At 39.5% G+C, this 14,037-nt stretch overlaps 1 long non-coding RNA gene across 1 annotated transcript; it reads right to left on the reverse strand.

Annotated features, from left to right (window-relative positions):
* Positions 1 to 9,029: 9,029 nt before the first annotated feature.
* On the reverse strand, positions 9,030 to 12,754 carry LOC308395505. The gene is made up of 4 exons (XR_013971396.1): positions 12,521 to 12,754; positions 10,114 to 10,187; positions 9,934 to 9,993; positions 9,030 to 9,748 (listed from the first exon to the last, which is right to left on the reverse strand). It is a non-coding gene; the product is annotated as an uncharacterized lncRNA (long non-coding RNA).
* Between the last annotated feature and the right edge of the window lie 1,283 nt (positions 12,755 to 14,037).

Here is a 14,037-nt window from a genome sequence, read left to right on the forward strand (position 1 = left end):
GAAAATAGAAGATGATTTTCTAGGTGAAAAGTCATGGTGATGTTGATCTGATCTATGTATAAAATGTACCGGTGACGCATGAAGGGGCGTCAGTAAACAAACCCTGATGCTATAAAATATCTGTTCATGCTTTGATTAAGTCGAGGACTACTGGCTGTCTGCGTACAGAGTGTCTTCCCACACGTGTGTTCATTAAAATCATTGTTTGACCAAAGACCTTCTGGACCATGGGTGGTGTGTACTCTCCTTCCTCAACTTTGAACCTTAACAATAGATTTGAAAACGGCATTTTGGTCTGAAAACGCTCCGCGTCCACACTAGCGTTTTCAGTCGTTTTCACAGAGTTGTGCGTCCACATTGAAACGGCTGAAAATGCTTACGTTCCAGTACTGCGCATGCGTGAAACACAAGAAGATTCGTCCTGCCTTATTTCTGTCTGCCGTTTATTTACTTTCCGGCTCTTTGAAACATTGCGGCAAAATGTCGAGGAAAAGCACCAAGTTTTTTAAATGGACTAACAATGAGGTGGAGTTGTTGCTGCAAGTAACACAAAAGTACAAAGTTGCAAAAGCTAGTGAGAATTAAAGAATTTGAAGAAAAGCTAACTGAAGCATGTGCAAACTGATATTAATCGTTAATAGGGCTGTCAAAATTGAGAGCAAACAAAACAACTGCTGTATAATGCCCTCCGCTATCTTTGTTTAATTGGTCACATGACTGCATCACATGACTAACATGCGTCATTATTTTTGAAAGTCTCCGTTTTCGCTGTCCACACTATGACGAATAAGCACAGTCTTCAAATGTATGCATTTTCGAGAGCGTTTTGAAAATGCTGCATTTTCCTTCAGGGAAAATCCCGTTTCAGTGTGGACGGGAGGCCAAAATGGAGAGAAAACAATGCGTTTTTAAATGAAAACGTATTAGTGTGTGGGGCCAGGCGGCGCTGCTGGACTGAGCCCTGGTCCGGATGGGCCTGGGCCCCCTTTCCCTGGCGGGTTGCGGAGTTTAGGGGCGGCCACTTGGGTCAGCGGGGGAGCTTGCCCCAGGGAGGGGTCACTTGCCACTCCCTTCCTTCCCTCCCCATCTCCAGCTGCCTCCCTCTTCCCGCTGCACCACAATCACCCACGCATGCAGGGCCTATACAATACAATATAATACAACTTTATTTGTATAGCACGTTTAAAAGACCAGCGGTACACCAAAGTGCTTTACAATAAAAACAGGAAAATTAAGACAATAAATAAAAGACTATTAACAAAGTACCACATATGTCATCTGGTTAAGGGCACTAATTATACAGCAATAAAAGGGAATATAAGAACAAAGTCACTAAGAACAGATATAGCTAAAAGATAAAGTACATAAACAAGAAATTACAGAACATAAAAGTACATAAATAAGAAATTGAACCAAATATAAAATAGGGACACTAACTAGATGGAAAAGCTATGTTGAATAAATGAGTTTTTAAATGGGATTTAAAAGATAAAACGGAGTCTGACGCACGGATAGCGATAGGAAGGTTGTTCCACAGATTCAGTGCAACCAGGGCAAAAGCATGGTCACCCCTACATTTAAGTCTAGATCTAGGCTGAGCCAGGAATAATTGGGCTGAAGACCTGAGGGCTCGCCCAGCGACATATAGACTAAGAAGATCGACAAGATAACGAGGGGCTAAATTATTTATAATTTTAAAGGTGAGCAACAATATTTTAAATTCAATCCGATATTTTATGGGTAACCAATGCAACTCAATAAGAACTGGGGTGATAGAGGCATGCTTTCTAGTGCCAGTCAGGAGGCGAGCCGCAGCATTCTGGACAAGCTGAAGTCTGTGAAGGAGAGCGGAGTGAAGACCAAAGTAGAGGGAATTACAGTAATCAAATCTAGAAGTCACAAAAGCATGAATGAGCTTTACAAGATCTTTATGAGGAACATAGTGCGTAGCCTTAGCAATAAGGCGCAGTTGGTAAAAGCTAGATTTGATTACTGAAGACACTTGTTTGTTAAATTTGAAAGAGCTGTCCAGCAGGACACCTAGGTCACTAACTGAGTCAGAGAAAGAAGTGGCAAAGGAACCAAAGGTATCAGCTGATAGGCCCCTAGGGATATGGTTGCCAAACACCACAATCTCCGTTTTCTTTTAATTCAGGATGAGGGAATTGTCTGAAAGCCATTCTCTGACTTCTCTCATGCACTTGAGGAAGCAGTGCAACGAAGGAGCAATGTCGTCATCATCTAATTGAAATAAATTTGTACATCATCGGCATAGAGGTGATAAGAAATGTTGTATTTTTCAAAGATTAAGCCTAGGGGGAGCATATATAATGAGAATAACATCTGACACACCTTTACCTTGGGGTAAAGGTGTGTCAGATGGCATCCCCCCCTCTGTCCCCTTCTGCCTGTGCCTCAATTTTATCCCACAACTTAGACATTCACATTACTCACACTCTCATAACACATACATATAGGATCTTGTGGGTGGGCACGCTACACGGAATCCAAAAGACCATCAAGGTGTACACCTCACCCCTGGCGTCGTTGCCCACCTCTCAATTTTAAATACACGTAGACATTGAGGGCTAGCAGGAGGGGCTTACCTGCTCTCTGGCAGGTAGCTCCATGCCCTCCTGGGTTTTAAATGCACCTTAGAACACACATGCATCAACACTACATATGAGCGGGCGGAGGGAGGTTTGGAGTCTTCACACACCCCTGTTCTCTGCGGCCTGTTGGAGCGGGGGGTCTGGGAGGAGGAGTTGGCCGTCCAATTGGGGTCTGGAATGTGGGGTCCACTCTGGCACAGCCGTTTCTGCTGAGTGAGCCCTCATCTGGGGCTCTCCTCAGCTCTTTCTGGGATAGTGGCGCGGCTGCCCCTCTGTTGGTCTTCATTGGTCTCTTGTGTTCTGGGGACCTCTGGATGTCTGGAGTTTTGATCTCCTCCATACCTGCTTCATGCCCTGGAGGACGGGGCTGTGGCTCCCCACACCCTCTAGCAGATCATTACATGAAGGAACCTTTTAAATACAAGTGCGCTCATGCTCACAGGTGTACACACGGGTGCTCACACACAGTGGCGTGTCTAGAAAATTTTTGTTGGGGGGGCTAGGTAGGGGCACAGATTTGGAGAGAGGTGGCAGATGTAATTGGCAGATAATGTTTAAAAATAAATTCTACCAACCGTTAACCATAATTCAATAATCCCGTAAACCTAATAACTGAATGCACTTTTAACTCTTATTAGAATGAGATTTTAACCACTACAGTGCAAAGTTTTTAGATACTGCGTTGATAAAGTACAAGAGATACAATCAGTGCTTTGTCAGTGTTTACTCAGCATTCAAGAACATCAATATTTGCATAGTATTTTTACTGACATGTAGTGCACATATGTTTTGGGCAAAAACATTTTTAATATTAAAATATGAACATTTGTAACAAACAATTGACAAATTAGCCAATTCCAATGTAAAACTTTATCTGCCTGTTAAAAAAAGAAGATAATCTTCTCACAAACTGGTGTTTGATTTTAAAACAGGAAAAAAGTGGAGAAACAAATGAAAAGACTAACATTTGAATAAAACCTGAAAGCAAGTAAATACTTTCTATGCTGCCTTATGGTAAACTTTGGTAATATTGATAAAGAACAACACTGGCTGATGATGAAATACAGTCAGCTGGCATGGTGACACTGCCAGTATTAACCTGCAGGGCTGGACCGGGACAGAAAATCGGGCATTTTGACTACAGACCGACCCACCAGGTATTAAAGCCATAAAGCCTTTGAATGAAAACAAATGCTGTTGTGACAGTGATGTACAGTCTTGTTGGTATATGTATGATTTCTATACATTTTACGTCAGATAAAAACTTTGGTTGTAAGATTTAGAGTTACCAGCTGTCAGCTGCTTAGAAAAGGATCCTGGTGTTATTTGTCTCTCAGAAACAGTTCATAACTTCCCTTCAACTCATCCATGTCACCTAAAAGGTAAACCTGTTTCTCCATCACCTGTTCAGCTCTGATGATTCAGTAAGGACATCTCCTGGTTTCATCTTCATGTTTCCCTCTCATCACATAACCAAACCGATATCATGACCAGCAGCTTTACAGCTGTGGCTCCAGCAAACATCAGCTGATACTAGAAATTAATATTAAATAAATTCTAACAACAGCTGATCAAGCTTAAACGTGCTGCTGTTGTTTAGAGCGACATCCGCTGGTTTCCTCTTTCTGGCGCAAAGTGGGCGATAAATAAACAAGAGAGAAAAGCCGATCAGCTGATCATTGATCAGTTTAATGATTGAAGTAGCAACAGGGGAGGCAGGGGGAGAGAATGAGAGAAGAAGAGGCAGCTGTGCAGCATAACGACAGAATAACTCCTTTGTGTCTTTTTTTCATTATAGCGAAAGTCCGGGACAAACTGCGTCTCTTCTCAGCTCAATATGAAACGTGTAATATTTTCTCTGAATGAGGGACCATTCCATTTTTTAAGGAGCCGTTGGCAACTCTACTAACTAACCTTATGAATAAAATAAAGTTCACTATCAGTAACATCATAGCACCCACCCAGCTGTATAAAAACTCCGTCAAGCTGGCTAGATCGCAGTACGAGTCATTGTAACTGACGGTAAAAAGTCAGCACAACGAAAATAAACTCCACCTAAACTTGGTTTATATCTGACCCAGATAGACTGCAGGTCATAACTTCTTACCTGGAGTTCAGTTCACCTGACACTCGGACTGGCGGCTGCCTCGGGTCTCTCCTCCTGCCTCCCCTTCCCTCATCCACCTGCTGGCCTCTGTGGAAGCTCCGCCATAGCCACCACCAAACAACTGAGTTATTTTTACACATCGACCTGCATCTGGCCAATCCACCACCTCTTATTGTTCATGCCGTTACAAAAAAAAAATAAAAATAAGTCACCGGGCATATCCCCGGTATGCCCGATGGCCAGTCCAGCTATGTTAACCTGCAACCAAATCTGCAGCTCCATACAGCAATGTTACGACTTAGATTATATCTTATAACTCATAACTCTTATGTTAGCTGCCCTCAGTAGCATACTGTCTGAAATATTCGACGGCTGCAATAATTCTTTAAGTGTTATTTTTTCCTTGGTATTCTAATTTCACCGAAGTTTACTAAACTCAACAAACTTAATATTACTTACCGGGACATTTATTCTGTCCTCATTTTCTTTCACCGAAAAATTGTTTCCTGCAGTGCCGTCTTTCGTGCTTGGCTCTCCTACCTTTGCTAACGTGATGCACATAGCGCAGAAGCCGATGCTGCATTCACTTACACTCGGATATCTCAGCTTCACCGTGAAAACAATCGGACATTTGATATTTGATTGAATTTTATTGTTTTGCCTTTGGGGTGGCACCTGGGGTGGCCAGTCTGGTTGGGGGGGTGGCCTGTGCCCCCCCCAGGCCACCCCGCTGGACACGCCACTGCTCACACACACAAACTACACCCTTTTTGGCTCCTACCTCAAAGCACACTGTGCGCTGTCGATTTTACGTGCTGCACAATAATGTTTAATATTTAGTATTTACTGTTATATTCCCATATATCATTGTGATGTTGTTTATTATATTGCTCTTTTTTTTTCTTCCGCTTTTTTTCTTTTTTCTTTCTCAACAGGTGATCCAGGTGATTGCTATATGTATTTTTTTGTCTGCTTATTTTGTTGGTTTTTGTTTTTTGCCCTTTATCCCCGTCCCTCTTCCCCGCTGTTTTTCTTTCCCTCTTTCTTTCTCCCCTTTCTTTTCCCCAGTCAAGTCTGTCCCATAATTAGCAAGTGAAAATAAAATAAACAATAAAAGGTGAATCAAATAGACCAGTAGTTCCCAAACATTTTTTGCTGGGCCCCCCTTTGTTTTACAAGAAAAATGATCGCGCCCCCCCGCGTGCACGAGCACACGCAGTTACTGTCCCTCCATTTACAAAGGCAGAGGCGTCACGATGTGATTATTTTACGTGTAGTTGTTTTTTTTCCCTGTATAATAATATTCAACATTGCTATCAATACATTTTTCAAAAAATGCCTCTCTGTGCAAAATAGGTTTAAAAACATAAACAGCTGTGGGATGCTGTTTGTCCGTGATTTGAACCGAGGGAACGAATCGTGGCAGGATCAGCCTGATATTATTTGGATCCCACTGTAACTTTATTGTATAAAGTATAGTAGGGGAGACCGGGGATAGTTGTAACATTTTTGACATTTCTGTCTGTAAATTGGAGCTCTTTTAAGGTAGTGGATTCAAAATGTAATGCAAAGTATTTACATGTCTCTGCTATTAAATAGTGCAGCTATTTTCTCTGCAGCACAATTACCCATTGCATGGTATGGTCTCAAACACAAAGAGTGAAATGTTACAATTAACCCCATAGTCTGGGTTAGTTGTAACATATCCTGGGGTAAAATGTAACACAATGAAATAAGGGTACTAACAAAATATTAACATGTAATCTTTGTTTATTCAACACATGAATGCACTTAGAGCCATTTATGTAGCTGTGTGTGTGTGTGACAGAATGCAGAAATCTAACTTTTGAACATATTCCAACCCCCCAAAAAAGACAAATTATGGAATTTTCTGCAACTGAATATTTCATTAATTTTGGTTGGTCTTCCTGGAGTTTGGCCTCATTGGCTCAGTGGGCATTATAACCTACAACTCTTGCACCAATTTTGAACATAACAATGAAGCTGAAAAAATGTAGTTGTTCACCAGCATCGCAATTCCATTACTTTTTATCATGGTTTACCTTGGTGTGGTTTGCAAAGTGCTTCAGAAAGATGAGGAAATCTGTTTCTTGCACCCATCCTGACTTATTTCCACTACCAGTACTTCCTACTGGTCCATCTCTGACACAGAGGTCTGCATAATGTATGTGTGGGAACACAAACAGTGGAGGAATTGTGTTGCCAACGGCATTAACCGCATATACAAAAGCGACCAGTGAACCTCTCTCTGCTGATGTCGTTGCCCCAACTTGTTTAATATGGGTTAAAGTAATAGTGTGGTAAGTTGTAACATCTGCATTATTGTTACAACTAACCCAGACTGTTGCTGTTACAACTGACCCAGACTCCTGTAGCCATGAACTAGCTAACATTACAGCCAACGGCTAAAACATTAGCACTAAAGACCTACACAGAATATATCCCCATAGACATACAAATAACATAATTTAAGTTTGATGAGTTTAACTGCAAAGCAGATAATGCTATTAGAAATTGAAATAAAGTAGAAAAACTTACTTTTTGGCATACAAATTACTTTTTTCGTGTTAAATTGTCTGTGTTTGACGAAATGTGCTGATTTTTCACATGTGATAGCAGAACTGAATTGGGCATGCACAGGATGAGTCACATCATTTGAAACTTAGCCCTGATTGGAGAAATTGAAAGTGTTACAACTGACCCACGTTACAACTATCCCCGGTCTCCCCTATAGTATGTATATCTCCAAAATGTCAGGAGCAGAGATGGGCAGTAACGCGTTACTTGTAACGCGTTACTGCCCATCTCTGCTCCTGACATTTTACTTGTAACGCGTTACTGTAATCTGATTACTTTTTTCAAGTAACGAGTAAAGTAAGGGATTACTATTGCAAAAACGGTAATTAGATTACTGTTACTTCCCATAGGAACGCTGCGTTACTGCGTTACTAAAACCGTGATTTCTTTGCGAGAATGTCTCACGACAGTGACAACAGCTGTGTGCAGATCAACAATGGATCACATATCGATTGTGGGAGAGAGTATGAGCGTGCAGCATTTAAAGCGTGGAAGTACTGACCTTACTTTGAGTTTGATTCCATAAAAAGTGACAAAAACATTAGCGTCCATCGTGCGTGGGAAGAAAACTTCTTTTTACAGCGAAAAAAAACCCTAAACTTCCAAGCAAGCACCGAGTGCGCAACGACGTAATGCACAACTGACCGCGGCACACCTGCACCAAGGTAAACCTCCGCCTACCCCTAGTCCTGCTTTACAGGTGAAAATAGAGCAACAAGACCGCTGAGTCTTTGACTTTATTTTTTTTCTGCTGCGTTTTACTTGCATCTATTTGAAAGAGTGAGTGTAAACACAAAAAATATTTTCTTTTATGTGCTGGAATGTGTAGAAAATAGGTTTAAATATTAAACTAATTTATTCAAGTCAGAGAATGTTGCATATAATTAAATTTTTGCTTGATGCATAGAGTTAAAAGATTAAAACTAATAAAACAAGTTAAAAAAAAGAGACTTTTCCATTTGATTACATTTTGTATGATGGATTATGCAGAAAAGTAGAATTGGGCTGAAAGATCTATCGCTTTATCACCTATTCAGGTTGTAAATCGTGTTTTTAAAAAGTAACTAAGTAACTAAGTAATTAATTACTTTTGAAAATAAGTAATCAGTAAAGTAACGGGATTACTTTTTTGGGGAAGTAATCAGTAATTAGTTACTGATTATTTTTTTCAAGTAACTTGACCAACACTGGTCAGGAGTAGTTAGTCATTACAAGAAGTGTTTGTGAACTAAAAATCACGAATGTGGGATCCTGTTTGTCCGTGATTTAAACAGCCCAGTGCGTGCTCCCGACGAAGGGAAAAGCAATTCTGCAGGGAGACCTACTTCGGCACTTGTGCAGGTGAAGCCAAAGGGAAGATATGCTATAACATATTTTCTAGTCTTTGGTTTAGAATGAAGTTGGTTTGGAAACATATTCAGCTATGCTTCATCTCCTGTTTGCGTTTCTGTAGGCGCCCGTGCTAGCAGTGTCCAAGCGTTTTGCCCCCTAGGGGGCGGGCCCCACACTTTGGGAAGGTCTGAAATAGACCATTACGGCAAGGCTGGGATGGTCCATTTGGTAAAGTAAATCCGTTGGGCATCTTTCTTTGCCTTTAGACAATAATTCTGATGGCAAAAGAGCCAAACGGGACAAGCAAAAAAAAAAAAAAACGCATTAGTGTGGATGTAGCCTTAGCCATCTCCTTTCGATGTGGATGGTAGCTACTTTTGGAGTGAGTAAATTTCCACCACTCCACATGTAGGTGATTTAAAATGTTATCTGAATCTGAAATCTTAATCTTAAACTCTTTCCAGTATATAAACGGTCTTAAATAACGAGGCATACTGACAGGCTATCACTTTTATGTCCTAACTTGCCCCTTGACCCGCCGTTGCTAAACTGTTTGACTATGAATGTTCCTACTGAAAAAAACCCACCAGGAATATTACTTTCAAGTTAATGCTACCAACCTCGGCAGCAGCTTCTAAATATTAGGGAAGCACAGTCTACCCAATTTTAGAAAACTTAAGAAAGTTTATTATGTAATATCGTTGATGTACCATAATTTAAACTATATTTTAGATCAACAGTGTTCATTAGTAAACACCTAAATAGCTGCTCACATCACATGTGATGTGAACTCTTTATTGAAAGGGGAATATAATGGTTAGCTGAGGGACTTACATTTCTTACAAACAGAAAAACACACATTTTCTATTCATAAATTTTATTTGGTAGACACTGCTATGTTTTCTCATTAAAATATCACAAATTGACAGTTGCACTGCATGCTAACTTTCATTCAATAGTTAAATGCCAGTTTTTAACCAGTTACAGCCGGACGAGGGGTGGGTGCAGCTGTTGTAGTGGTTGTTGCTAGGCTGGCAAGTAGTAATTGTATGAGTAGCTGCAGCTGTTGATTGTTTAACTGTGGCAGTTGATTGGCTTCCTGAAAAACCACAAATAAAAATATTTATTATCAAATGCAGAGAAACGTTACATCTGTAAAACTAAAAACTTAGATATTTAGGAGGCAATAATCCACAATGTAATTCAAATCACAGTACTCTGACTTGTGCATCAAAAATCATTTGCCATTTTGTAATGGAAAAAAAAAATAAGAAAAGCACTCACCCCTGACCCAGAGTAAGATTCAGAGCTTGAGCGCACAAGTCTTTTGCGCGCCATACCCATCTGTAGACAATGATCAAGTTCAATACTGCCTTCATTTTATTGTATTACAGTATTATTAATGGTATCTGAATGCATAAGTGCAAATAAATATGTAAAAATATGTGATAATGTCAGACTTACAGGTTGAGTCAAAGTGAGGCTCAGGAGGCATCCAAGCACAAATGCTACCTTCAGCATGGTTTCAGTGATCGTACCTGTTGAAATAAAAATGGTAATAAAGATTTAATCAAATCAAATAAGTTAATTAAACAATTACAATTCCACAGTTAATCCTATCCTGGCAAAGAAAAATTTGACAACAAAGACTCATGTAATTACGTCTAGTCCACTGCTGCAGCAGTCAGTCTCAGAGTGAAGGAAGTTGTTGTAGTGATATTCGGAAAGTTGAGCTCTTCTTATATACAGCTACCAGAGCACCTTTGTTAAGAAATGTCCCAAGGTGTAACTAATGATTAGAGCCAGAAACCACATAATAATCTTGTCAGCACCCAGACAGGGTAAACAAAAAGAAAAAAAACAAAACACTATGCCATATGAATTATAACTGGATCAGATTATTAGGAACCAAACTGTCAGTCAGTAATTAAACAACACACCCTGAAATTGTTCAAGTTTGTGCTCAAATATTGCACTGAAAATGAAGAAAAGCACAGAGTAATCTACTGCCAAACTGTATTCAGAGGTTGTTTGAAATTAGAGCGGTACAGTATGGACTCAAGCATGTTTAAAAAGGTATGCTGTGAATTAAAATCTTCTCTTCTTGTTCAGTATGTAAATGAAAAAAAAAACAATTGCGATAGTAAACAATCAGAAAACTTTAATCCCTAAGGAAATTATGAAATTAAACTGAAATATGATAGTTATTGCTTAAGAGACAATACTTTTTGTCTTTATTTGTTGAGAACATGATGTGAAAATGTGAAAAGGTGTAATATATTAAAGGTCATTCATTATGACTGGTACTTTTTACTAAGTTATTCTTGTTGTTGTTTTTTAAATATCATCATTAAAATTATCATGTGAATATGTTGCACTTATTTTATATTCACCTGCATCAGAATAATGCATTTTCTTAGACTGAAATATGAACATAATGGAAAGATTACAGGATTTCAGGAAATTAATTGCCGTTATGAATCAAGCTAGTCAATCAAGTTTAAACAGTAAACCTACTTAGGTATTAGCAAACACCTTGTCAAACTGTAGTCATAACTAAAACCACAGAGAAGACAATGGTAAGGCATTAAGTCCAAAATAGCAATTATTGTTTTACTGCAAGAGGGGCTGTTGGAATCATTAGGAAATATGTGTTTCTTAATTTGTCTGATACAAGTATCAACACGATATCACCAGATTGGCTTAAAAAATATTTTTGTATTTTACTTTACTTGTTCTCATGTCTTTATTAAGCTTTTGCTTGTGCTCAATATTAAAGAATATATTAGATAATTAATGTTGCACTGGATATGCTGAAGATTGCAACAGTATGTTAAATTGTATTCATTATATTAGTTGATTTCACTTACCGTATTTTTCAGACCATAAGGCACACCGGCTTATAAGGCGTGCTGTCAATGAATGGGTCTGTTTTATACATAAGGCGTACCGGATTATAAGGTGCATTAAGCGAAACAAAACAGTCAGATAAGTCAAACTTTACTCAACTCATTCTTCTTGCTTTCTCCATTTCTGTACCATTGATTCATTAATGTTGAATTCTCTCACAGCTGCTCTATTCCCATGTTGTTGTAGTATATTAATGACTAACCCCGTATTGTGGATGGATTATCTCAGTTGTTCTCCTGACTGAAGTTTGGTCCTTTTACAGCAGCGGTCCACAACCTTTTTTGCACCACGGACTGGTTTATGTCCAACAAGACTTTCATGAACTGGCCTTTAAGGTGTTGCAGCTAAATACAACAAAATAAAACCAGTACCAGCTAGTCCAACTTAGTAACCCCACAAACATCACTGCTGTTTAGTTTTCTCTCTTCATTTATGTTGGAAGTGATAGCAGAGCAGTACGTTTGAATTTTTTCAGAAATCTCTCAGTCAGAACATGCTATATTATGTTTGGGTGGAAACTAGCAAGCTAACTTTCTGCTAACTTCTAGCTCCGTTAATTTAATAAATTCTGTTTTCATGGACACCTGGATGTTAAACTTAATTGTTACACCTGGTTAAGCAACAATGCTGATCATGATATTAAAGATGAAATAATTTAGACAGTTTTTAACTCTCAGTGGAGCTGCAGTGCTCGTTTGACTTTGGGACCTGAAGAAGGCAGAGTTTTGGACCCAGATTACTCTGCGAGGCTCCTGACTACGGTAGCCGTAATGCTCCAACAATCCACCAAGTTGTGCGACTTTGTAGCAAGGTCAGTAAGCACAACCAGAATTCATACATAAGGCACATCGATGTCGATTTTTGAGTCAGTGAAGGTTCTCAGTCATCCAGGACATCGTAGTCCAAGGAGCTTGGAACGAAAAGTGTCTGGACTTCTTTAAGTTGCTTGAAGACGTTTTACCTCTAATCCAAGAAGCTTCTTTAGTTTTAGGGTCAAATGGTGGAGAGCCCCAGATTTAAGCCCTGTGGGAGTGTCCCCCTGTTCGGTCTGCACTCGCAGGCCTCGCTGACTCAGAGACTTATCCCCATGAATGAAGCAAGACACTCAGAGCTTAGTCCATTTTAACTTCCAAGAGAAGCTGGTCCGGTCAGGATCCAGAACTTCAAGCTCCGCACCTGAGCTCAGCCCAGCGTCCCCTAGCAGCCTTTTATTCAGTGACAACAGCTACAGAAACACCCCATTGTAAAACCCATATGGTGTGTTGTAAAAGTTGCGAGCATGTGAGTGAATGTGTATGTGTGTGCGTGTGTATGTGTGTGTGTCTCTGTATACGTGACTTCCTGGTTAGAAATGTTTAACAACATCTCTAGTCATAAAAAAGGGTCATCTCTATCCTATAGAGCAACTTCGAGATGTGGTGGAATGGAAGATTCACATCACTGATGTGCAACCAAATGTGCGGTAATTTTGTGATGCTATCATGGCAGTGTGGACTAAATACTCTCAGGAATATTTCCAGCACTGTGTGGAATCTGCACCGTAAAGATTTAAAGCAGTTGTGAAGACAAAGGTAGGTCCAATTCATTACTAGGAAGCAATACCTAATAATGTATATTGTCCTTCACTTTAATTTTTTCTAAAACATATTAATGTTATATTGGGCTGTTACATTTTAATTGTTGGTGCAGTGCTGTCAAAGAAATGCATTATTTAAAAAAAACTAATTTAACTTTTGGTTGTTTTTGTGGCGTCATCTTTAATGAGAGTCTTCTTAGTAAAAATACTCATACTCCTCTATGGGGAAACTTTGCCCCCTCCCCTTTCATCCGTCCTCCTGGCTTCAGAAAATAAATAAATCAGCATTACCAGGATAAACTGATCCTGGTTCATCCAGTTTATTGTGCATATTTTCTAGGACATACAGAGAACAGGCACCAGGAACCCTAAATCCAATGTAAGGTCTTCACAGCTACCTGATAGCTTGATAGTCTTATTAAGAGAAGTAGAAAATACTTCTAGTGTCTGATTCATCAACAGTATGGTGAAAAAAGACCTCACATAGCCCACAGAAAGGCTACATCTGTCAATCTGTGGAACCAGCAATGAATACAGGAAGTCTGGATCGGCTCTTTGTTGAAAAAGTCCAGTCTTTGATAATATGAGTATTACCCAGTAGTGCAGAGCTTGGATGAGGACGATGGGTGAGGGGACTCACCCAGTTCTAACTGCCTCTATCCTCAGGATGTCTACCCTGCCTTTTGTACTTTAATACAACTTATTAGTAATTCCATCACATATGAATGTTCAGTCATATATGAATTCATTTCCCTTGATGTTTCATTCATTTTATAACATTTTACTTCAATTGTCTCAATCTGACAGGAACATCCATTTATAACATGATACCTTTTTAACTAATTTAAAAGAGTACTTTTCCTCACTTTTTCTCTTCAAACCTCTGTGTTTATTAATCACAA

This window comes from Rhamphochromis sp. 'chilingali' (genome assembly GCF_963969265.1).
Source record: "Rhamphochromis sp. 'chilingali' genome assembly, chromosome: 4".
Classification (NCBI taxonomy): Eukaryota; Metazoa; Chordata; class Actinopteri; order Cichliformes; family Cichlidae; genus Rhamphochromis; species Rhamphochromis sp. 'chilingali'.